The sequence below is a fragment of the Leopardus geoffroyi genome, chromosome C1 (assembly GCF_018350155.1).
Source record: "Leopardus geoffroyi isolate Oge1 chromosome C1, O.geoffroyi_Oge1_pat1.0, whole genome shotgun sequence".
Classification (NCBI taxonomy): Eukaryota; Metazoa; Chordata; class Mammalia; order Carnivora; family Felidae; genus Leopardus; species Leopardus geoffroyi.
Window position 1 is genome coordinate 46,966,425 of NC_059328.1, and position 26,806 is coordinate 46,993,230.

The window sequence follows — 26,806 nt, forward strand, 5'->3', positions numbered from 1 at the left end:
GCCAAGGTGGCTGGCTGATATGTCCCCTAAGCTCAGTCTTAGGTGATTGGATATAGATGAATACCCAGTCCTATGGCAACTAATCCAAAGGCTGACCAGACCAGCTACCTGCGAGGTGGCCAGGTGGGAGGGAGTGAAAGAAATAAAGGAGAGAGACCACCAGAGAGGCAACGGGACACAGTGTGATGGTTCATTTTATGTATCAACTTGCCTGGGCCCAGTCATTTGTTCAAGCATTATTCTGGGTATTTTGGGATGAGTTTAAATTTAAATTGATAAACTGAGTAAAGGAGATTGCCCTCCCTAATGTGGGTGGGCTTCATCCAATCAGATGAAGGTCTGAATGGAACTGAAAGGCTGAGAAAGAGGGAATTCCTTCCATCTGACTGCCTAGAGCTGGGATCATCAGATTTTTCCTCCCTTCGGACTTGAAGTAAAATATCAACTCTTCTTATGTCTCTTGTGTGTTGATCGTAGGTCTTGAAACTTAGCATCTGTAATCACGTGAGCCAATTACTTGTAATAAATCATATATGTATATATAGATACATATATTTACACATATAAATGTATATATTTATACATATATATGTATATATATGTAAAACCATATATATATTTAAAGTTTATTTATTTATTTTGAGAGAGACAGAGAAAGAGAGTGCAAGCAGTGGAGAGGCAGAGGGAGGGTGGAACAGAGGATGTGAAGCAGGCTCTGTGCTGACAGCAGAGAACCTGACATGGGGCTCAAACTCACAAACTGTGAGATCATGACCTGAGCCTAAATAGGATGCTTAACTGACTGAGCCACCTGGGTGCCCTTACATATATATATATTTTTTCTCTCTATAGAAACCATAAAAGCCTGATCTATATCTAGATACCCTGTCTCTCTATATATCTGTACTCTAAATCTATATCTTATTCTCTTTCTCTGGAGAACCCTAATGCAATCAGTCAGATTCCTTGTCAGGGATCTGAGCTAGGAGCTATGAGGAGCATGACTTTAGCTAGAAGCAGGAACTAAAAGTGAAAGGACACAGAAAGGTGAGGAGGAGCCAGGTCCACGAAGAAGAGTCACACCCTTGAGGGGCTGCAGCAAATTCAAGCTCAAGGAGCAGCAGGCACTGAGACGCTGTCGTGTCTGGAAGGGGAGACCAGATGCCCCTTCTCAGCCCGGCACCCTCAGCCCTGACTGTTCCCTGGCTTCGGTCCTTCCGGCATATCTGCTTTTACTTGTGACACTGGAAGACTTGGTGGCTTTTAATTACAGAAGCTGACCACGTCAGAGGCTTCAAGTCTGTTGGAAAAGATTAGGGTAAGGAAGGAAGTGGACAGAGAAAAAAAGAGAGAAAACAAAAACAAAAACAAAAACAAAAAAAAAGAGGGGGAAAAGGAGCCCGGGGGAAAATGATGAAGAGTAACTAGAAGGGCAGAGTAAGGGCAGTTTGGTCCGATGGGGAAGCGATTCAGGCGGAGGGCCAGTTACTCTACGGTTTGTACCCGTCCTTTACCACTACCATCAAGATAAGAGGACTCTCCTCTCCTTTTCTTGTTCTTTACTAAATAAATAAATAAATAAATAAATAAATAAATAAATAAATAAGACAAACCTGCCTATTTCCTCCCGGGAGAATTGAATGCGATCAGTTCTGGCCATAAAGCCCCCTGGAGAAATTCACGGTGTTCAGGAAACATTAAGAGGCTGAAAGAAAGATGGTTTCTAAATCTCAGAGGAAGAAGCTTCGCAATGAAGTCTTGGACCTAATCATTTTATCCCTTCCCTCGGCCTGGTCACACTGCCAATTCCCCCAGCAGTAGCAATCACTCACAAAGGAAGAATCTCAGAGCCCAGGCAGCACAGATTCTAACCCACAATCAAATCGAAGCCTGCGTTCTGCGCTCATACAATTTCTGGTAAACGCTGTCAATTGCAGACTTCCAAATGGGGAGTATATTTTTATTCATTTTAACTTATGCTTTCTTTCATTTTCTTGGAGAATGGGACAACTGGGCAATCTGAGGGGTTTGATATTCAGCACTTATTTAAATTTTTCAACATGTATATACACCTGTCAAGACATGAAGCCCTGGGCTTTGATGTTGAGACAAAGGAAGCACCATCCCTGCGTGTCCCAAATGGAATATTCAAAGGCATGGGCTGTGGGGACATCCGTGCTCTCGAGCTATATCACAGATTAAAGGCGGAATTGGCTCAGACTTTCGCTGGGAGAGAGCATTAGCAAATGAATGAATTATTCTCTGTTTACAAAACAAATGAGCTTTCTATTGGCCAGGCTGTCGGTCTTCTTCCAGTGCAGACCATTAATAAATGAAACTCTATTTGGATTTTACAGGCATATTTGCCATCAGTGTCACACCAGTGGGCAGACTGGTGGTGTGGAAAGAGTCAGGCTATGGAGTCCGAGAGCCAGAGATTCTAATCCCCTGGCTCTAGTATTTACTAAACCTGTGGCCTCTAAGAAGTTTACTTATCCCCTCTGAGCTTCCCTTTTAACATCTGATAAACTGAAGCAACAGAATCTAATGTCTACAGTTTGTGAAATAAAATCATAGGTGCACAGTGAGGGGCACCATGCCTGATGCTTGGTAAGCATTCAATAAATCTTCCTTCCTTCCAAAAAGGAAACTTCGCAATTTAAACAACTAAGAGCCAGGGATAGCCCTGCCCTAGGCAACATAATATTTCACCACTGCAACTAGATTACAAGCAAAAGGGTAATTCATGAAGTTGCTGACCTGTGTTCCTCGGGGCCAGAACAGCATGTTGGTCGCATGAAGAGAATGAGAGGTGATCCCTGTCAGCAGTCTGCTCTACCTGAGTCAGTAGTGAGTTCACCTGGGTCCCTGGCCTTCTGCCCACGTCCAGAAACCGTGGGTCTCAGGCTGCCCACACACAACCTGACAGTTTAAACGGCAGGCATAGAGAAAGCCCTCAGTCTTGCTCTGTACAAACATGGCTAACCACCTCATTTACAGGAAGTGAAGCCTGGCCAGCTTGGTGGATGGAAATGTGCCTAGTGCTCTTAACTTCAGTAGATCCCCCTGGACACGGTCCCCGACATGGTGACAACTTCTGGCTCCTAGAAGTGGATATGGCTGGCCCACCTGATAAAGTAGCAGGTAGGGAAATAAGTCATGGAAAAAAAAAAAACACCTCAGGTCATGATCTCGCAGTTTGTGAGTTCGAGCCCTGCATCGGGCTCTGTGCTGATGGCTCAGTGCCTGAAGCCTGCTGCAGATTCTGTGTCTCTCCATCTCTCGGCTCTTCCCCTGCTCATGCTCTGACTCTCTCTGTCTTTCAATAATAAATAAATGTTAAAAAAAAAAAAAAAAGAAAGAAAGAAAGAAGCCATGGGCCTTGGAACCAGGAGGAAAAGATTTCAACCCCTGTGTGGGTCTATGATTTGAAATCTCAGTTTTTGCATCTGTAACATGAGTATAGCAGGACCTCTGTACCAGGAAGGCTGGATTTGCAAAGAATGTTGGTATTAGGGACCTGGGACTTGGCAGACCACTCATCTACCTTCTTTTCCATTATGTTAATCCACATCCCTTTGCACTGTTGTCTAGTTTATTAAACATTTTGATAGCTAATTATCATACTTGTCACCCCAGCTCCATAAAGATTATGATTACTTTTCCTCCATATTTTTAGTGATAGAAACTGAACTTCAGTGAAGCCCTGGGACACTCTCGGGTGGCATTTATCAATTGTCAGTGCTGGGGTGTGAACCTTGGTCTTCCAATTCTAGAAGTGAGACTGGCAAGCACATCCATAAATTAGAATCCCGGACACGCATTTTATAACGTTAGAACTACTGTCACCCTCAGGGAGTCTGACGTGCCCATTTTAAAGGTGGAAAAATGGGGCTCAGAATGTGAAATAATGTGCCCGGAGTCACATCACTGTCTGAGGCAAAGCCACAGTGAGAGTTCATCTCTGTCCCTCTTCTGATTCCCGTGCTGGGTTCTTGGCTCCTGAACTGAAATTACAGCCTGGGGATGTGTGGGCTGATTTGGCTGCAGCTCTGTTTTACCCTCACTCAAGGTTGCCCTAATCCCTCTACCCATTATCTTCTGTGTAACTGCTACCTGTGGGTGTGAATGAACTGCCTGGCCCCTGCAGACATTTGAGTAGGCAATACCTACTTTACAGAAAGCCATTTCCTATGCAAATAAACAGATTTTAAAAGCACTACAACAGAGCCCAACCAAGATCTTCTTTTCCTACCTGGATTTTTATTAATTGAATTTTAGAGATTAAAAGAAGTTGAGACTCAGAGAAGTTTAGCAACCGACCCTAAAACTCACAGCGTGGAAGGCAGAACTGGAGGTTAGCCGTGGTGCATCTGACCTTGGCTCTTTCCCCTGCCCTGAACTGCAGCTCTCACAGGTCAGAGCTGAGCAAATTCACACTGCATGCCTTCACTTTCCATTCAGATCCGTCAGTGTAGAGTGACTGTAGCAAAGTTTGCCAAAAGTCAGTTCCCTGGATGACGAGCTTGCAAAACAAGCAAACAAACACAAAAATGAAACCACTTCTCAAAATTACATGGAGCTTTAGAGTAAATCTTTCTGTAGAGTAAGTCAGTACTCTTTCTTTCTTATCTCCTCCTTTTTCAAAAATGTTTGGCTATTCTTGGCCCCCCACTCTTCCACGTGCGTTTTAGGTTCAGCTTGTCAATCTCCTTGAAAAACTCTGTTGGGGTTTTGATTGCAACAGCTTTGAATCTTTAGATTAACCGGAGGAGAAGGGACATCTTTATAGCATGGGTTTTCCTTTCCATGAAAATTTATTCAGGTTTTCTCTTTCCTTTCTTTCTTTCAAAGAGCAGGGTCTGCAGAGTGACCCCCATTTTTTAAAATGTTTTTTTATTTTTGAGAGAGACAGAGCATGAGTGGGGGAGAGGCAGAGAGAGAGGGAGACACAGAATCCGAAGGAGGCTTGAACGTGGGGCTTGAACTCATGAACTATGAGATCATGACCTGAGCCGAAGTCGGATGCTTAAATGACTGAGCCACCCAGGCGCCCCTCTTTTATGCTTTTTAATAAAGGTGTGTGTGTGTGTGACAAGAAATTCACTCAGTAAAAATGTACTGAGCATGGGGCACCTGGGCGGCTCAGTCGGTTGAGTGTCTCATGGGCTCAGGTGATGATCTCACAGTTCCTGATTTTGAGCTCCCATCAAGGTCGCTGCTATCAGCACAGAACTGGCTTTGGATCCTTGGTGCCTTTCTCTCTCTCTGCCCCTCCCCATTTGTGGTCTCTCTCTCTCTGTCTCCCTCTTTCTCTGTCTCTCAAAAATAAAGAAACCTTTAACAACAACAAAAAAATTTATTGAACATGTGGTATATTCAAGGTCCAAACTGGCCCATCCTGTGTGAATAAGATTTTCTGTTTTTCCTAAACTTAACCGCTGTTGTTATTCTTGTGCCAATTTCACAACTGGCTCATGCATTCTCATTTTGTATTTCTCACAATACAAAACGTAACTTTTAACTTCAAACTCACAGCATTTCTTACTATTGACCGCATGGAGGAGGGGACAGTTTCCTAGGATTCATTCAGAATGTCTCCTTTCTGTTAGGTGTGGGTGTGTTGTTTCAACTTCTCTGGAAATGAGGCCTGAAAAAAACCAAGGAAGCCCCAAAGACTCTCCAAGCCTCACTGTGTGTCTTCCCTTACCATGCTGCCACATAGAGAGCTCTGATCCTTAATATTGGAGGTACTGGCTTCCGTTAATTAGCCATTTTTCTTTCTTAAACGCAAGCATCTGATTAGTGATTAGATCACACAGGCCTTACTTAAAGCAATTAGGAGTAAATACTTTAGCTTTGTTCAACGAGGTAGGATCTAGGCGGCTTAGTCATGCGGGAAAGAACAAAGAAACCTCAGAAAGAACACACTGGCTGTTCCTGTACTCACTCTACAACTGGCACCTAATCTGTAAAACAGCAGTGGGGTTTCAGAAATAAATGTTTCTTCAACAGAATGCACAATGCTGGCCTAAAAACTGAGGCATCTCCCAATTTATTTGATCTGTGTAGCAAATACATATTGAGGGCTGACTTATATCCCAACACCGGGTTAGGAGCTGCAATACAAGCATCACAAAGATCATCGTGGTCTTTGCCCCCATGCTCATGTGGTCTAATGAGGAATATAGATAAGTCAACATTGCAGTTAATAAAACGCTTGGTTGATATGATGAAGAAAAGCACAGAGAAGGCATGCAAAGTATAGGAGTTCAGGGGAGGGATGTGTGGTGTAGGCAAAGACCCTGAAGAGGTGATGGCTGGCTTGAGAATATAGAGGAAGGTTAGGACACATAGAAGGTAAATAATAAAGTAAGCATGGGAAGTGGCAGGAGATATGAGAGGGGAGAAGCAGACATGGACACACGATGCAAAGGACAGGGAGCCATGTTCAGGAATTCAGACTTTAACCAGGATGGGGTTTGCAATCACGGGAAATGACAGAAGGAGATTCGCTGTTTGGAGAGATCATTAAGGTTGCAATGGGGAGAACAGATTGAGATTGACTTGGGGAGGTGGGGAGTCCACCAACAAGGCTACTTCAGTAGTCCAGGCAGAACATAATGACAATGGCTTCCACCAGGGTAATGGCGCTAGGAACAGATGAAAAAGTTGAAGCTCAGAGAAGATGGGGGTGCCTGGGTGGCTGAGTCGGTTAAGCAGCTGACTCAGGTCATGATCTTGCAGTTCGTTAGTTTGAGACCTGCATCAGGCTCTGTGCTGTCAGCTCTGTCAGCACAGAGACTGCTTGGGATTCTCTTTTTCTCTCTCTCTTTCTCAAAATAAATAATTAAAAAGAAAAGAAAAGAAAAGAAAAGAAAAGAAAAGAAAAGAAAAGAAAAGAAAAGAAAAGAAAAGATAAGCAACTTGCCCTCTGAGTGGTAAAGCAGGATTTTGAAACAAGTTCAATAGGGCTCCCAAAGCCTGTGGTCTTTTCACTGCACCCAGTTTCCCTGCCATGTGTAAAGGACAAACTTAGCCTTGGGGGATTGATGAGTAGAGTGGGAAATGGGTCAGAAAGAGAACACACTAGAAAGGGAAAGGCCCACTTGCACCTGCACACGAAGGGGGACCTAGGGAAAGGAAGAGAAAGGAATTCATGTTTGCTGGTCTCTGTGGAAGGTTGTCTACAGTGCTTCTCAAACTTTCAAGTACCTAAGAATTTCCTGGCATCTTGTCAAGATTCAGATTCTGATTTAGTAGGTTGGGGTTGGGGGCCTGAGATTCTGCATTTTTAATAAGCTCCCAGGTGAGGCCAATGCTGCTTGTCCGTGGACCACAGTTTGAGAAGCAATGGTAGTGGAATGGGTGAGTCCCGGGTTTAAGTCAGACCAGGACCTGAATCCTGGTGTTGGTGCTTACTCACAGCGTGACCTTAAGGAATCTGTTAGTTTACAGGGCTGCTGTAAGAGAATACCAAAACCTGGGTGGCCGAAAACAACAGAAATCTCATCTCAGAGATCTGGAGGTTAAAAGTCTAAACTCAAGGCATTAACAGGGCCGTGCTCTTTCTGACAGCTTAGAGGTGAATACTTCCTTGCCTCTACTAGTGTCTTGTATTTGCCAACAATCTTTGGTGCCCCTTGACTTGCAGATGCATCACTCCAGCCTCATGGCTTTCTTCTCATTCTGTGTCTTCACATTGTCTTCCCTCCGGGAGTGTCTGCCTCTATGTCAAAATATCCCCTTTTCATAAGAACACCAGTCACATTGGATGAGGGTCTACCCTAATTACCATTCAAACTTGATTACTTCTATAAAGACTCTATTTCCAAATGAAACCATATTCTAAGCTACCAGGGGTTAGGATTCAATATGTCTTTTATTGAGGAGGGGGGCGCAGTTCAACCTGTAAGAGGCAAGTTATTTTACCGCTTTGAGCCTCAGTTTCTTTATCTGTATAATAGGAATAATAATTCCTACTTTATGAAGTTAAATTAAATGAATAATAAAGGCAGAGTGCCAGCACACAATAAGGATTCAAACCAATATGGCTAAATATGACTTGGCACTAGACATTTAAAATATATCTCACTTAATTAAAAAAAATTTTTTGTTAATGTTTTATTTATTTTTGAGACAGAGAGAGACAGAGCATGAGCAGGGGAGGGGCAGAGAGGGAGACACAGAATCCAAAGCAGGCTTCAGGCTTATAGCTGCCAGCACAGAGCCCAACACGGGGCTTGAACTCACAAACCACGAGATCATGACCTGAGCCGAAGTCAGACACTTAACTGACTGAGCCACCCAGGCACCCCTGAGATTCTTAAAAACTGAGAACAAACTGAGGGTTGATGGGGGGTAGGAGGGAGGGAAGGGTGGGTGATGGGCATTGAGGAGGGCACCTGTTGGGATGAGCACTGGGTGTTGTATGGAAACCGACTTGTCAATCAATTTCATATTTAAAAAAATAAAATAAAATAAAAAAATAAAATAAAATAAAAAAATAAAATAAAATATATTTCACTTAACTATCACCACCACCTGGCCTGTGGTGCAGCCATCATCATTCCCAGTGGATATCAAAAGAGACTGTGACTTAACAAGGACAAGAAACTTGCACAAAGTCACACCATTATCAAGATTTAAATTTTGTAATGTTTATTTTTGAGAGACAGAGAGAGAGACAGAACGGGAGTGGGGGAGGGGCAAGAGAGAAGGAGACACAGAATCCGAAGCAGGCTCCAGGCTCTGAGCTGTCAGCGCAGAGCCCAACGCAGGGCCCGAACCCATGAACCATGAGATCATGACCTGAGCCGAAGTTGGACGCTTAACTGACTGAGCCACCCAGGCACCCCTATTATTAAGATTTAACATCCAGTTTTCTCCAAAGCCTGTGATGTTTTTTCTCACTCCAACAAGCCAGACTGGGGGTACTGGCAATGGAGGTGGAGTTAAAAGCTATTTCCTGCTGAGGCAACAGCAGAGAAAGATGATTATTATTTTTATTTAATCATGTAGGGACATGTGCTGAATACAGATTCCGGTTTCAAAGTGCCCAGAATCACAGATGAAATGTTTAGAGAGCTCAGGGAATGGAGGAAGGAGGGGGCAAAGGACAGATGATATATGAAGTCCAGTGGATTAATCATGTTCACCAGCTTTTGTCATTCTTTTTCATGTTGCAAGGCTGCATGGGCATTTTTTTTAATAGGCCACAGAAATTCACAATCAAAATTTCAAAGCTAAAAATACCGCCATGCCATCCTGGAGAATATTAAACAAACCAAACAAAACACCTGAGTGTTTTCCGGCCAACAAAGAGAGAAATGTGTAGGCTGTGACGAGTAATTGAACCTACTTTTGTCTGTTTGCAATAAACATTTGCAAAACACAATATCCTTTTGACATTTCTGTGAGGATTGCTCATACTCTATTTTCTGCAAAAAGCCTTCCATTCTTACTAGGTTCCCATAATTACCTCTTTGGAGGAAGACCATCTCAGCCCTTGGAGACATTATCAATTTTCAACGGTTGGTTCCTAATTTTTGTTGATGTTGCTGTTATACTGAGCCATCTCTTGAGGATGGAGAACCAATACCATCCTGAGCTATAGAAAGATATGGATAGCCGGAGAGCTAGCCAGAAAAATGATGGGGATGGGAAAGCAGGTAGCAGTTTGAGGATATTCCTTCCATATTGGTCAGTCTTACGGTTATTGCATGGCCCAACAGCAGTAAGGGCGCTATAATGTCTGGGTTCTGATCTTAGCTCTGTCATTTTCAAGCTATGTGGTAAGGAAATTACTTGAACACTCTGTGCCTAAGTTTCCTCATCTGTAAAACTGGGATAAACATAGTCCCTACTTCACAGAATTATGAGGAATAAAGAAGTTAATATGTATAAAGAGCTTAATTATGTGCATCTTAGAGTACGTACTCAGTAACTGGTAACTAAGACTGTGGTTTGCTTACTTGGCATGAAGAATGATGGATGGCATGGGAGTCAGAAGGTGTGCCACTTGCCCTGTGTGATATCTCCTCAGTTTGATTTGCAAAGTGGATCTATACAGCATCCACATCAGGCAGAGGGTTATAGGACACAGTAATGGGTCTGTAGGTATTTGTTTTGTTTTGTTTGTTTTGTTTCTTCTAATTGTAAAGAGATGCCATTGGGGAACTTTTTAGCAGGGGAATCAAATGATCAGATTAGCAGTTTACAAAGTTATTCCAACTACCCTATGGGGAACAGCCTGGGCAAAGGCGATACCAAGAAACCAGGCAGGTGAGGCATGACAAGGGCATTGGCCACGGCGGTGGGGGAGGGTTTGGAGTAAAATGGACTCCACATGTGGACTGCGGGCAACTCCATGGGACTCCTAGAAGGGGGCGGAAAGGGAAGGACGGTACCAGGTTGCAGAACAACTAGACAGGAGAGCAACTCATTGAAAGGTATGCAAGTCCTATGAATATTCCGGGTCAAAGGCAGAAAGAACCACCACAACAAAAGGAAGTAGAAATGCCTGTATGGAAAAGAAGAGAGGAAGGAAGAAGACAGGAAATACAGCTTTGTGGAGAACCTAACCTCTCCATGGGGTGTTCCAGAATTGCACTGTAGGCTGAGGGAGCAGCACGGTCAAGGCCTGGCAGAAGAGGATGCTGCCATATTTGAGGAACATTGTGCTTTGCCACTTTTGTACAGGAACAATACAGCTCTGAAGTGGTGTTTATTCACACCTTGCAGGTGTGCCTTTGCCACTGAAGCACGTCGTAATCCCCTACGACACAAAAATGACTTCTTTCGTATCCCCAGGTATATGTAGCACAGTCCCATGTATGTAACAGAGTTCTTGGTAAATACTTCCTGAATTTCACAAGTTCCTGAGTAAAAGATAAAGCATCTATTAACCGTCTACATTTTTGAGAGCTTGTGTTAGGCTCTGAGAAGACGGAAGATGGAGGAGATATGGACACTGATCTTCCCAGCCCAGGTTTCCATTCCCTTTCTCTTCACCCCCTCCTCTCTCTGTCTCTGTCTGTCTGTCTCATACATACATATTCACATCCACAAACATGCGTGCGTATACACACACACACACACACACGCCCCACGTACTGCACCAAAAAGGGGAACGAGCGACTGGGAGTCCAATACTGAATCTTTGCATGGACAGAATCCAGGCCTGCACAAGTCTATCATTCTCAGGCTGACAGGCTGACTGTGGTGTGTCCTCTTCATGGTCAAGTGCAAGAAAGCAAGCCCAGCTCTATGATCCAATTTGAAGCCACTGCCTGCGTCGCATCTGCTTACATCCCATTGGCCAAAACAAGTCACAAGGCTGAGTCCAAAGCCAAGGTGTAGGCAGGTACAACCTGCCTCCGGCAGAAGCTGCAAAATTATCTGGCTAAACAGTATATAGGTACCAGGACAGATATAGAACCATGGTTACCTTGGACAAGTCCTTTCCATCCTCCGGGTGTCCTCACCTCTGTAAAAAGCTTGGATCAGATCCATGTGTCCTGCAGAGTGAAATCCAGCCCTCCAGTAGCACGTAAAATCAATTTAGTTAGCACATAACTTTTAGTAAATCCTTAGATGTGGTATTAACAAATTTTGAGCACATAAAGTGATGACGATTCACTTTTGAATTTGCTTTCAATCTGGCCAGCTACGTCAAGGATAAAGTCTGAGTCAGTTCCTATAACAAGCCCAAAATCTTTGCTGACTTCCCCTTTTAATAATGAGCTAGCAGACCAAAGCGTTGAGCTAGAATTTCCAAAGAGTGTTCTGTTTTCATTTCATTTATTTTTGACTACAGTATATTTATAGCAAGTAATGCCAGATTTTAGTTAGTTCTATAAATTTTCTTTAAAAATACATGTTTTTAAATAAAAATGTGAGCCTATTTAAAGCAAATATGAATTATTGGTGACATACAGAGAGCAAAAAAATCATGGCTGTGGGCTGGAATAACTGAAGTTTGGGAAATTCTGGATTTGGCCATCTTTATGGTTCTGAGATCCTGTGATCAATGTTGACTTCACTGCTCCAGCTGTGGTCTCCACGTCCACCCCAAGGCTTTCTCAGAGGAAGATGAGCTTTCTCAGACGAAGGGGGTTGTCCTTCTCTTCTGAAGTTTTCTGCGACCTTTCATTTCCCTCTCCCCTTTAAATTTGAGCAGCCCAGCTGCCAATATGACTACCCAGCCAGATGTATTTGATTGACATGCCCATCCCTGCACAATGGGCCAGAGTCAGTCACCCTGCGGCTGTCCCTGCCCTTGGCATTGTGATGCATGGGCCCAGATTCCAAATGTCATGTCACATCTCCTCATGGCATCAAAGCACCCTTGAGAGCAGGAAACCCTAACAGATGGCTGAAATGCCTTCAAAAAGACTCCTCCAGACATCCTGGGAGATGCACAGAGCCCTGTCAGTGGTGACGGGTTGCAAGGTATGCTCAGCAAAAAATGCCAAAGGGAGGAGGGGGTTCCCATACCCACCGAGACCACAGAATGCTGGTTCAAATGCTGGGTAGCAGCTCCCTTAGCACACCATTTGCTTTTGCAGAATATTTGTTAATTCCCTGATCTCAATGCTTCCTTGGACTTTTAATGGCCCTAGAGGGCAATGAGGGAAAACTTTTTATTTACATGAAATATTTCATTAAAAAGCAAACGAATGGGGAAAGGTAATTTCTCTCACAACAGTGGACTGTCACTCCTTCTTGTCCAGGAATTCCTAACTGGATTTTCTGGATTCTTCACAAGCTCACAGTTGGTCTTAAAAAGGCCTGTGAACCTTCCAAAATTACCTGCAAAAGTTTGTGTGTGTGTGCACATAAACAGGTTTCTGTGGAGAAAGGGTCAAAAACTTTAGTTCAGATTCTCAAAATGGTCCGTGTCTTGTTAGAAACCGCAGGCCTAACAGTGCTCCTTAGAGAGAATACATGGGGCAGAAAAATGTCAAGCCAAAACAAAATGAAATTAAACTGGGCAGTAACGTAAGGTAAGGGTAATTTTCCCCTAATAGAATATATTAAGTTAAAACATTTGCCATTTACCATCACTACAATTTCGAAAAGGTTATTTTAGTGTAGCAGGACTACACTAAATGAGAAAACATTTCAGGAAGGCCATAAATTCAGATTAAAAAACTAATTCAGCTTTGTTTTTTTAAAAAAAATGACTACACCGGGCACCTGAGTGGCTCAGTTAGTGAAGCATCCAACTCTTGATTTTGGCTCAGGTCATAAGCTCATGGTTTGTGGGTTCAAGACCCACGTTGGGCACCAAGCTGGCAGCGTGGAGTGTGCTTGGGATTCTCTCTCTCTCTCCTTTTCTCTCACCCCTCCCCTGCTCATTCACTCACTCCTTCTCAAAATGAAAAATAAACTTAAAAAAGAAAAAGACTATTTTGTCCATTTTCATTTCACTGGTGGCCAGCATCAATCTGTGCACCAGGATTTTGGAAGCACTGTTTTCAGAGTGGGGAATTCCTCCTCAGCCTGTAAATCTTTGGAAAACTATGACCTTCTCTGGGATTTCCCAGAGCTGAGTTCATGGCACCCTGTCCCATCTCTGTTCCTGGATCACCAGAAGAGAAGTCCTTTATCTTTGACTCCACGATGCTATGACACCTAGTACTATACCCCAAAGCAAGGATGGTGGGTTCACTGCAGCAATTCATTCCAACAGCTATCGACTCTGTTCCTTGTTGGGGCCAGGCCTTGCACTAGAGATCAGACATGGAGAAGTGCAAGGCAGCATCCCTTCCTTAAAGGGCTCACCCTATAGAAGAGGAGACGATAGAAGGGTGTAAGTGGGTACCATCACCCACTCCACTAGTCTCGCCCCCTGGTAGTCAAAGGAGCAAAGGAAACAATGGATAACAATGGATAATGATATTATCCAGGTTGTATCACATAATCCTTATTTGCATTCAGTGTCCGAAACCCCAAATAGAACTGAATGATTGAATTCTTTTCCTCAAAGGAGTTTAAAATGCCTCTTCCCTTTAGAGGCGTGTGACAGAGACTAGAGAATGGAGGGTGTCGTAAGAAGCACTTTGAATGCAGCCAGGAAGTTTGCAGACACGTTGCTATAGCCTCTGTAGCCATGGAGTGGTAATCTCAGTCCTTAGTGGAGGTTTTAGGGTCCCCTGGGTGGCTCAGTTGGTCAAGCGTCCAACTTCGGCTCAGGTCATGATCTCATGGTTGATGCGTTCAAGCCCTACATCAGGCTCCATGCTGACAGCTTGGAGCCTGAAGCCTTTATCAGATTTTGGGTCTACCTCTCCCACTGCCCCTCTCCTGCTCACACTCTGTCTCTCTCTCTCTCTCAAAAAATATAATAAACATTAAAAAAAGTTTTTAAAGTAGGTTTTAAATGTTTGCCTCTACAAAGGCTGGGGCTTCACTGACCCTTGTACTAAGAGCCCAAAGGAAGAAACCAGTTCAGTGCACACACTGGAAAGAAACAGCATGAGACAAAGGGAAAGGCAGCCAGCAGAATCTGGAGGAGAGTTGTAGACCCACCAAAAGGGAAATGGCTCCCCTGATCATAGGGCCAAAGTGAGGGCAAACTGGAAGCTGATTTCAAAACCCACTGTACAGTATGCAGACTTGTAGACACTTTTAGGAGGGCTTTCATTCTTTTTCTTTTCACTGCTTTCCACTTAATTAAACATTAAAGCACAAATAAAGGACATCAGGGGAGGAGAAGGGAAGCCTCATGGAGAGAATCACCCAACAGAGACCCCTCTTCACAAAAAGGGCCCAATACTGATTTCCAGGGAGGAGCAGGACAAGGTTAGCTCAAATTTGGTGATGACATCAGGATGAAGGACTGACCCTAAGCTTCCTGATGCTTTGATCGCTGGCAAGCATCTCGATGCATGCCCCAGAAGGAAGGGCCTTCTGATGCTGTGATCACACCATCCCCCTTCTTTTCACCAGGAGGCACATGAAGCAGCTGTATAATTCTGTCCAGAAACCCATGGATTATTTCAAACCAAGGATTCTTACTGCAATAAATAGCACAGAGATGCCTGTAGTTTCTTTCACCTACATCTCTGCTAGCATTTTTTACTACAGTGTCAGAGATTTGTTTTAGAGGAAGGGGCATCATATAATTTGTGGCTATGGTCTTTAGGAGGCCAGGAAGAAGGGCAATGTGTACCATCTGAAATTAAATGGCTGTAGAATCACTTATATGAACTGCCTTTGTTGCAGAGATGTCGAAACCAAGTTTATCAGCAATACCTCCTTGGGGGCACAGACGAAAGCCGAGTCTTCAGTGAATCCAGCAGCTACCCTGTCATGTCTTAGAAGTCCTCTGAGCTTGTTAAGAGGAAACTGATTAGTTACAGTGTATGTTTCTGGGAGAGCCACCTGAATGTTGCTCTATCCATAAGCAATAGCTCCATCTTTTACAATATCACATGCATGGATAATGTCAGCTCTGGTTGGAGAGATTTCAATCTCAATCCAATTCCCATAACCTATGACTTCTGACTTTAAATCCATCCTAGTCAGAAGTTTCGCAAAATTTTCTGGAATTGCTCTGGTTCCAACTTATTTGTTAATTGGATCAGATATCACCACCTCCTTTCATTAAGTCAGCTCTGGAAAGGTATGTGATTTTCCATTAGGAAAAACCACCTCAGCTGATTCAATCGTGAATTGATTCTCATAATATTCACTGAACATGGTGACAATGACAGCAAGAACTATTTTTGCCTTAGTAAAGTCAGCTCCTGTGCATTCAGGGAATCCATTCTAGTATTTACTGTTAATTTGGAGTTATTTTCATTGATGATAGGCCTTAAAATGACAGCACCATTGCTATCATGGACAACTGGGTATAGTGGTTTATTTCCAAAGATATATATAAATAACATTTAAGGAGGACTTTCATTCTTGATCATGTGTTTGATTTTCATTTAACTTCTTTGTTGTTTCCATCAAGTCCTGAGTTGAGAGAACCTCTCTTGCTATTTTTGCATAGCAAACTCTGACTAGAGTAGATATGGCCATATAGCTACAATTGGCAGTTATCTATCAGGTAAGTAAAGAGTTACCTAATGGTTGCTACTCTCAGGTAAATCCCAAGGACTATCACATAGGTTTTCTCAACACATGTGATAGTGATATTCCTCTTTCAGTTGAAAAGCCAAAGCACAGAGAGGTTAATTACATTGACCAAGTACACAAAGCCAGCCAAAGGTAGCTGGGAATTCACTGACACCAGCACTAAGAGTCAAAGCAAACAACCAGAGGGGCCAGGACCCCAGGTCTCAGCTGCCCAGTCTTGAGTTTCTGAGAAATCAAGATTGAATGCTGTTCTCCACAATTTATAGGTATCCAAACGGATACAAGATTCATAAAGATGACTGGATGGAAAATGTCCCTATTCCTCTTGCAAAGGGGAAGTGTGATTAATATAAATAAGGGAAGGCTGAGATAAATTAGCAACTTGGAAAACATAAATGAATTTTAGAATGGATCAGAGAACGTAAGAGTCAAGGGAATTTGGAAGTTATCCTGCCAAACTCAATGGAGATGCTGAGGCACACAAGGATATAATGGTATAATTATTTCTGCACAACAAACTAGTGAGAGAGTATTGAATTCATTTCCCTATGTCCAGACTCAACACTCACACTACCCACACCCGGCATTTAGAGCATGCTCCACCAACTATGAATTATGATGAAGAAATTTTCATCAGAGAGAGAGAGAGAGAGAGAGAGAGAGAGAGAGAGAGACAGAGACAGAGAGACAGAGAGATACAATTATTTTTTTTTTTCCCAGGGAGTCCAGACTCTGGAGGACACTACATTTTATTGTCAAGGGAGGATGTGAGGACAAAGACCCTGGATAAATACATAAAGGAGATTCTTTAGCTGTTGTCTTAGGCAGAGGACCAGAATAAATCCAACAACTGGTCCATTTTGTTTCCTGGAGCAAGATGTGTGACTGCAACATTTCAAGCCCTCGATGACAACTTTAATACTATTTCCAAGTTCAAAGGTTTCACTTTCTTATTTGCTATTTCTAAAGCCCTGGGCCTCTGAGTCTTGGTTTTGTCAGGACAAGACTCAGGCCTCTGAGGAGTGTGAAAGCAGATTCTGTTTTCACTCAGATCAAAGTCTCATGTGAAAACATGTCCAGGGGTAACTCAATTTTCTCTTAAACCTACTCCAGTCAGGAGCAGCTTTCGTCAAGGTCACCAGTGACCTCCATTTTGTTAACCCACCACTCTGTTCTCAGTCTTTATCGACCGTTCGCATCATGCAGCACAGTTGGTCACCCTCCTCCGTGAAGCACACTCTTTACATGATTTCCAGCATGCTCCTCTCCTTAGTGTTCCTTTCTTCCATGGCTACTCCTTCTTGTTCTCATTTGTTGATCCCTCCTGTCTCTTCAATCTCTCAAGGTCAGAGCTGCCCAGGCTTCCATCCATGAATACTTTTCCTTCTCTACCAAAACTTCCTCCAGAAGTGATTTTAGCCAGTTTTATCATCTATACTTATCACCTATGGGGTGAAAACTTCCAAATGTGATTAACTCTACCTTCAAAATGTAACCCAACCACTTTTGACCACCTCCCACACTACTCCCATCATCTCTTGCCTGAATTTTTGCAACAATAATTTGTGTCCACTCTTGCCCTTTATCATTAGCTTTTTAAGAGACAAGGCAGACAACAAAACAAAACAAAACAAAAAACAAAAACAAAAACAAAACCATGGCTTCATGCCTCTGCACTCCTGTGGTTACTTATCCCAGAGTGAAAAACCAAAGTCTTCATTCAACTTCTCACCTGCCATTTTACCCCTCTGATTCTAGCTCAGCCTACTCCGGACGTACTGGTCTCCACCTCTTCCTCACACGTGTTAAATTCAACTGAACCTCAAGGCTTTTCCACTTGCCATTTCCTCTGCCTGCAGTGTTCTTCTTCCAGATACTGCAGGCTTGATCCTTCATTTCCCTCAGGTCTCTGCTCAAAAGTCACCATGTCAACAAGTCTTCCCTGGACCACCTATATTTTATAGCAGCTCCCCTCCCTCCTCTGCACTCTCATGCACCCCTTATCTCTATGGCAGTTATCACGATTCTACAAACCATCAAAATGCTCTTCTGTTGTCTTTATGTAAACTCTATAACAACTGTGATTTTGCTTATTTAAAAAATTTTTTTTAATGTTTATTTATTTTTGAGTGGGGGGGAGGGCAGAGAGAGAGGGAGACACAGAATCCAAAGCAGGCTCCAGGCTCTGAGCTATCAGCACAGAGCCTGATGCAGGGCTCAAACCCACACACTGTGAGATCATGACCTGAGACGAAGCCGGATGCTCAACCGACTGAGCCACCCAGGTGCCCCGGGATTTTGCTTATCATGATTTTTTTTACAATTCTTTTTCTACAACATCAAAGGATTTGTGGCACATAGTGGCTACTCAGTAAATAGTTATTGAATAAAAGAACCAAATTAGCAAATCTTGTCTAAGGATCTACAATCGAATTCAGGGAGCAATGCACTTAAAGCCACCAAGAAGAGAGGGAGTTTCTGTTCCCCACACTTGACTACTTGAGACTCAAAGCTGCCTTGATTCTTCCATCAGTACTCAAGGCTCCCTAAAGGATTCAAAAACTATTACAAGTGAATCACATCTTATGTAATTCAAGGGCACTGAAGTTAAGAGTTGAGGTCCTAGATCCAGGCTGCCTGGATCCAAAGCTCAGCTTTATTTCTTACTTGCTATGTGCCCTTGGGCAAATAACTGAACTTCTCTGTTTCTCAGACTCCTCCTTCCTCTGCAAAAGGATGATAATTGTAGTACCTACCTGATGAAGTTATTGTAAGGATTGAAGAAGACATATTACATTTAAGGTACCTAGAAAAGGATGTGGTACATAGTAAGTATTTAAGTGTTAGTTCACATTCATTTCACTAAGAACATGTTATCCAGATAACATTGCTTTTTGTTCTCTGAGAAGTTTTTTTTTAGGAAGAGGTACATATATACCATATATTCACATATTAATAGATAGTGTGCATACACATGTATATGTGATCTATATGATTAGTTACAGAGATATGTGTGTATATATACACACATATGTAAATATATATGTATTTATTTATTTATATATTTAAATATCAGCTTACTTTCTTCCTGTGTCTTGTCTCTTGTGTCCCACATAAACCATGAAGCAGGTCTCAGTACTTCTTTTCTTTCTTTCCAAAGATGATCCACTTCACCAAATATTAATGAGCAGTATAAATTTTACTTAATATTTAATAGGGGTCTTGGAAGAGAGGTCTTATATCACATATCATGCCCAAACATGAAAGGTCTTCCTTAGATATTTCTCTTCTCCCCCCAAATTGCTCTTTGGCCACACCATCAGCCAGGCTTCTCCTTTTCACATTCCCATGCAGTTCCCTGCCTCTTCCATGATGACTTGGCCCATCATCTAGGCCCACAGTGCCCTTCACCCACCCTCAGCCTTTATGTTGGCTCACCCCATTTTCAGCAGGAACTCCTCTAGAGAGCTGAATCTTACTTATATCTTACTCTTACATGCTGGACACCTAGCAGAGGGCCATGCTCTGTGGGCTACTAAGAGAATGAAGACATGGAAGAATCTTACACATGGATAATCTTCTTTTACAAAGAGGAAAATTGAGCCAAGAGTATCAGTCAGTCTGTGGATCAGCCAAAAAGAGACCTCAGATTCTCCCGCCCTCCTCTGCTCCCATCCACTATGAAGACCACACACATCCAGTTCCAGCCTTTCCGTTAAACACCTGGAATGACTCTGACTTTCCTGTCTGCTCTGAAGAGCACTGTTACTCCAGGAGCCAGTCTTAGGCCACGCAGAGAGCGAGCTCTCTTAATAACTGCTTCTTTTATTTCATTTCCTACTGGGAAAAACTAATCAAACACGTAGGAAGCTTAAGAATATTCCAAGGTGATTTGATTGTTCACTGGTGGCCAGTTTCAAGAAATGTACACTGATGAACACAAACACCATTCTCCCTACCTCCCTGTACAGGCTTTGTCCAGCCTGAGCAGGGCCAGGGGCTGAGGGAAAGTGGCCCAAGAAATAGTTGCAGGAAACCAGTCTTGTTTCCTCCTTTTATCCAGAAAAGGGGGCATAGTTGGTGAGGGCCTGGATTGTGACTCTTCTCTGTGATTCTTTTCATTTCTTCTTTCTTTCTTTCTTTCTTCCTTTCTTCCTTTCGTCATAGTGAAGAATTATTTTGCATGAATGAGAGTAGAGATTAAATATCGACTCCTAAGGGTTCTTGTTTGGGCATATTTTAGGAAGGCCTTTTCCTTCCTCATTTACATGGGGAAATCATGATGAGCCTCAAAACTCTGCTTAAGTGGCACATCGTAATCCCCTTTCCACATGTCCCTACAAGGCTGATCCTTGGCTCCTTACTGACAACCTACATCTGGTATGTGCATCCATACTCTGTCACTGCTCTCCATTTGCAGGCTGCACGCCCTCACAGACATTCAACTTCTTAAGGGCAGCATCACACTATAGCCAGGATACAATCACTAGCCAATAAATGTGGTTGAATACATACACAAATAAAAAGCATAAGCAGGTTCAAATTATGTCTCTGCTCTAAATACTCTTTTAATATAGATATGCGTTGGTACACTAATCTAGACAGTAGACATGATAATCCCTTCACTGACCTCACAGGATTATTGAGATTATTAAATGAAATGATAGATACAAAAAAGCTTTGTAAAGGTAAAATGCCATACAAATATAAACAGGTATTGTTAAGGAATATAATAGTCTACTTAACTTTGGTTACCCAAAAATCACTCCAGGAACGTTTTTTTTTTTAAATATCATCCAATATAAGTTTAACAATATAATAATTTAAATAGGAAAACAGCTGAATGAATTCATTCAGAAATGTAAATAATTTTAGCTGAGAAAAGAAACAAGTATTGGGGGGTGCTTGGGTGGCACAGTTGGTTGAATGTCTGACTCTTGATTTCAGCTCAGGTCATGATCCCAAGGTCGTGGGATAGAACCTCGCTTTGGGCTCGACGCTCAGTGTGGAACCTGCTTAAGATATTCTCTCTCTCTTGGGGTGCCTGGGTGGCTCAGTTGGTTGAGCGTCCGACTTTGGCTCAGGTCATGATCTCACAGTTTGTGGGTTTGAGCCCCGCATCAGGCTCTGAGCTGACCACTCGCTCAGAGGCTGGAGCCTGCTTCAGATTCTGTATCTCCTTTTCTCTGCCCCTCCCCTGCTCACGCTTTGTCTCACTCTGTTTCTCAAAAATAAATAAATGTAAAAAAAAAATTTAAAAACTAAAAGAGATTCTCTCTCTCTCTCTCTCCCCCCTGCCTCTCTCCCCCACTCATACACTTTCATAAATAGATAGATAGATAGATAAATAAATAAATAAATAAATAGCGTTTCTTAAAAAAAAAGAAACAAGCATTGGAATTTGATGTGTTATATAGTATAGAAGGAGACATGAATAAGATTCATGAGGGAATTACTGGATCGTATGGCATTCCTATTTTCAATTTTTTGAGGAACCTCCATACTGTTTTCCACAGTGGTTGCACCAATTTGCATTACCCCCAACAGCACATGAGCACTGTTTCTCCAAACCTTTTCTGCAAATCTTTGCCAAATCTTTTCTCCAAATCTTCCCTGATGCTTGTTATTTCTTGTGTTTTTGATATTAGCCAATCTGAGATTTTTGCCATTTGTGACAGGAATGGACCTAGAGGGTATTACACTAAGCAAATAAGTCAGACAGAGAAAGACAAACACCATACGATGTCATTTATATGGGGAACCTAAGAAAACAAAAGATCAAAAAGCAAAGACAAACAGATTCTTAAATACAGAGAGCAAACTGGTGGTTGCCAGAGGGGAGGTGGGGGGGGGGGCTGGGTAAAATAGGTGAAGCGGATTAAGAGGTACAAACTTCCAGTTATAAAATAAAGAAGTCACAGAGATGAAAAACCCAGCATAGGGAATATAGTCAATAATATTGTAATCATGTGTACGGTGACAGATGGTGACTACACTTATCGTGGGGGGCACTGAATAACGTATAGAATTGCTGAATCAATATATTATACGTGTAAAACGAATACAGCATTGCATGTCAATTATACTTCAATAATGAAAAAATTCATGATGGGAGAGGATAGGACATGATAGGATAGACAGGAAAGAAGGAGAGCACAGTAAGAAGTTGGAAAGACACACAGGCAGGGCAAGAGGAAACTTGAGTAGATTATTCAGTCCGCTCACTTCATCCTCACGACCACCCTGTAAAAATGGCAGTACAACCCAATTTACAGATGGTAAAATCCAGCAACATGGAGAAGGAAAACAAGTTGAAGGAGGGGACTTTGAGCTCCACGAGGCTAGGAGCACATCTCCTTAACGCACATCCCCTGTGGTACATCACAATTGCTTAATACACATTTTTAAATAAAGGAATGAAGGCTGTCCAGCTGGTAAATGGCCCGGCCAGAATTTAAACCACAAGCTGATTAGCACTAAAGCCTACCAGTTCTTTCCACTATACTACAATCAAGTTTATATTAAGAGTTTGTAATTTATGAAAGCTACAAGACCAGCAAAATTCAGAAAATGGTATAATTGTCCACATCTGTGAAATAGAATAACTAGCAACCACTGAATAAATATAAATATAAACATTAACACTATGTCATAGGTCCTAAAATTTCCAGAAACAGGAACGTGTTCTGATTGACTATTTATGATAGGGCGGGCACAGGATGTTAGTGGGTGTTATTCTATTTACTTCTCATAAGTGCCTGGCTTAAATGTGAGTTAGAGAAGAGCAGTTATCCCAGAGGAGCTCCATTCCAGTAACAGATGGCTATATTTAAAAAATCAGTTTATTGATGCATAATTTACATGAAATAAAATGAACCTATTTTAAGTATACTCATTATGTTTTAGCAAATGTATACACTTATGTAGCCACCACCACAATCAAGACATAGAACATTTTCATCAACTCCCAAAAGTTGTTTTCGGATGTTTTTCAGAAAATTTCCCCTCTTCACTCCCCACTCAAGAAAAGCATCATCTGATTTTTGTCATTATAGATTATTCTAGACAGTCACATAAATTGAGTCATTATGTAATGTTTAGTCTCTGACTTCTTGCGCTTACCATACTAATTTGGAGGTGCATTCAAGTCCTTACATACATCCAAAACTTATTCCCTTTTATTGCCGCTGTTCCCTTGTATAGATCTACAACAATTTGTTTATCCACTCACTTGTTAATGAATATTTGAATTGTTTCCAGGTTTGGTTATTGTGCATAAAGCTGCTATGAATATTCACGTGCAGGTCTGGGTCTGGATGTATGTTTTAATTTCTTTTAGGTACATATCTAGGAGTGAAATTTCTGGGCCTATGGTGATAACATACTTACCTTTATAAGAAATCGGCTATTTTCCAAAATGGCTGCACCATTCTACCACCCGCTAGCAAAGCATGAGAATTCTATTTGTTCTACAATGTCAACGCTTAGTATTCTCAAAAACTATTAGCCATTCTAGTAGGCATTCTAACTGTGGTTTTAATTTGTAATTCCCTGATGATGGTGGGCATCTGTTACGTGTTGGATTTCCCCCCCCCAAAAAGATACGTTAAAGACCTAACCTAACACCCAGTATTTATAAATGTGAACTTATTTGGTAGTGAGGTCTTTGCAGATGCAATCAAGTTAAGATAAAGTCAAACTGGATTTTAGTGGGCTATAAATCCAATGGCCAGTCCTTACAAAAAGTTCATGTAGATATACACTGGCACACACAGAGAAGAATGGCATGTGAAGATGGAGGCAGAGAAAGGAGTGATGTATCTACAAGTCTAGGAATGCCAAGTGCTGCCAACAACCACTTGAAGCTAAAAGAATGCTATGGAACAGCTACTTCCCCGGTGCCTTCAGAAGGAGCAGAGCCCTACTGATGCCTTGATTTCAGACTTGTAGTGTGGAGACCTATGAGAGAACCAATTTCTGTTCTATTTAGTCACCAGTTCACAGTACTTACAAGTGCCCTAAGAACCTGAAACAGCATCTTTACATGTACCAATTGGCTAATCATATATCTTCTTTGTGAAGCAAATGTTCAAATATTTGGCCCATTTAAAGTAAGATTGTTTATCTTCTTGTTATTGAGTTGAATATATATATATATATATATATATATATATATATATATATATACATATATATATATATATATACGCATACATACACACTTCTGAGTACAAGTCATTTATCTGATATTTACTTTATGCATATTTTCTTTCATTCTCTGGTTTTTCTTTTCCTTAACAGCGTCTTTCAGGAGCAAACATCTTAATTTTGGTGAAGCAAAATTTATCTATTTCTCCTTATGTCTCATGCTTTGCGTCCTAAAGAACACTACCTACCTGAAGGTTATCGTATTTGCTTATCTGTTTTCCTTTAGAAGTTTCATAGTTTCAGCTCTTCTGTGTGGGTCTATTATCCACTTCAAGTCATTTTGGTTTATGGTATAAGACAAGGATCAAGTACTTTTCTTGTCATATGAATATTCGGTTATTCGATCACTATTTGGTAAAAAGGAGTCTTTTTCTCCATGGAGTTGCTTTAGCAACTTTGGTGAAATTTGGTTAAACATGTAGTCATTCCCCATTATCTATGGTGGGTATGTTCCAAGACCCCTAGTGGGTGCCTGAAACCACAGACGTACTGAACCCTATATATACTCTTTCCCTGTGCATACATATCTAAGGTAGAGTTTATAAATTAGACACAGTAAAAGATTAACAACACTAATGAATAATAAAAAAGAACACTTATAAAAACATACTATAAAAAAAGTTATAGGAATGTGGTCTTCCTCTCTCAAGATATCTTATCATACTGCACTCACCTGTCTTCTTCTGGTGATGATGTAAGACAATGCCCGTGTGATGAGATAAAGTGAGGTAAATGACGTAGACACTGTGATGTACCATTAGGCTACTAGTGACCTTCTAACAATATGTCAGGAGGAGGATCACCTAGTTTCAGACAATGGTTTATTGTGGGTAATTCAACAATGAAAAGTGAAATTGGGGATGGGGGGCACTACTATATATGTGTGGGTCTATTTCTGGAATTTCTGTTCTGTTCCATTGAATAATATACTTGTATCAATTCTATTCTATGTTGACTACTGTAGTTTTACAGTGTTCTGAAATAAAGTATTAGAAGTCTTCCAACTTTGTCTTTCTCAATGTTGTTTTGGCTATTCTAGTGGCGTTTTTTTTTTTTTTTTTTGTATTTTCATATAAATTTTAGAATAGGCTTGTCAATTTTAATGCTAAAAAAAAGCTTGCTGTGATTTTGCTTGGGACTGCATTGATCACTGGGTCACTGGGAGAGAATGGACACATTAAAAATACTGAGATTTCAGTCACAGAAATTAGGAAGAACAACAAATGACAGGCATCGAAATTGGAAAGAAAGGAGTAAAACTGTCACTATATGCAGATGACGTGATACTATATATAGAAAACCCTAAAGTCTCCACCAAAACACTATTAGAACTAATAAATGAATTCAGTAAAGCCACAGGCTACAAAATTAGTAGACAGAAATTGGTTGCATTTTTATACCCTAATAATGAACTATCAGAAAAAAGAAATTAAGAAAACAATTCTATTTATAATTGCATCAAAAAATAAAATGTAACCTAGGAATAAATTTAGCCAAGGAAATGAAAGACCTATGATTTGAAAACTGAAAGACAATGATGAATGAAATTGAAGACAACATGAAAAAATGGAAAAATATCCTGTGCTTATGGATTGGGAGGATTAATACTGTTAAAACGTCTATACCACTCAAGGCAATCTACAGATTCAATACAAGCCCCATCAAAATGTCAACAGCATTTTTCACAGAACTAGAAAAAAAATTGAAATTTATACAAAACCACAAAAGACTTCAAATAACTAACGCAGTCTTAAGAAAGAACAAAGCTAGAGGTATTATGCATCTTGACTTTAAACTATACTCTAAAGCTATAGTAATGAAATCAGTATGGTACTGGCACAAAAACAGAAACACAGGTCAATGCAATAGGTCCTGGAAATAAATCCACACATACATGGTAAATTAATCTATGACAAAGTAGGCCAAGAATATAAAAGGGGGAAAAAGACAGTCTCTTCAATAAATGGTGCTGGAAAAACTGAACACCTACATGAAAAAGAATGAAGCTGGACCACTATCTTATACCATATATCAAAATAAATTCAAGGAGTGCCTGGGTGGCTCAGTCGGTTGGGCGTCCGACTTTGGCTCAGGTCATGATCTTGCAGTCTGTGAATTCAAGCCCCATGTCGGGCTCTGCGCGACAGCTCAGAGCCCGGAGCCTGCTTCAGATTCTGTCTCCATCACTCTCTCTGTCCCTCCCCTGCTCTCACTGTGTGTCTCTCTCTCTAAAAAATAAAATAAAAACATTAAAAAATTAAGAATAAATTCAAAATGGATTAAAACTTGAACATAAGATCCAAAGCCGTAAAACTCCCAGAAGAAACATAAGGAGTAACTTCTTGACATCAGTCTTAGCAATATATATTTTTTTGACCAATGTCCTCAGGCAAAGGCAACAAAAACTAAAATAAACAAATGGGATTACATCAAATTAAAAAACTTTTTCACAGTGAAGGAAACCATCGACACAACAAAAAGGCAAACTACTGAATGAGAGAAGATA

The 26,806-nt window shown here is 41.4% G+C and overlaps 1 protein-coding gene and 1 pseudogene across 18 annotated transcripts in view; both read right to left on the reverse strand.

Annotated features, from left to right (window-relative positions):
• The window catches only part of DAB1 (DAB adaptor protein 1), a 1,138,859-nt gene that overhangs the window by 681,626 nt on the left and 430,427 nt on the right, over positions 1 to 26,806 (reverse strand). The window lies entirely within an intron of this gene.
• LOC123597968 lies at positions 14,763 to 16,027 on the reverse strand (annotated as a pseudogene).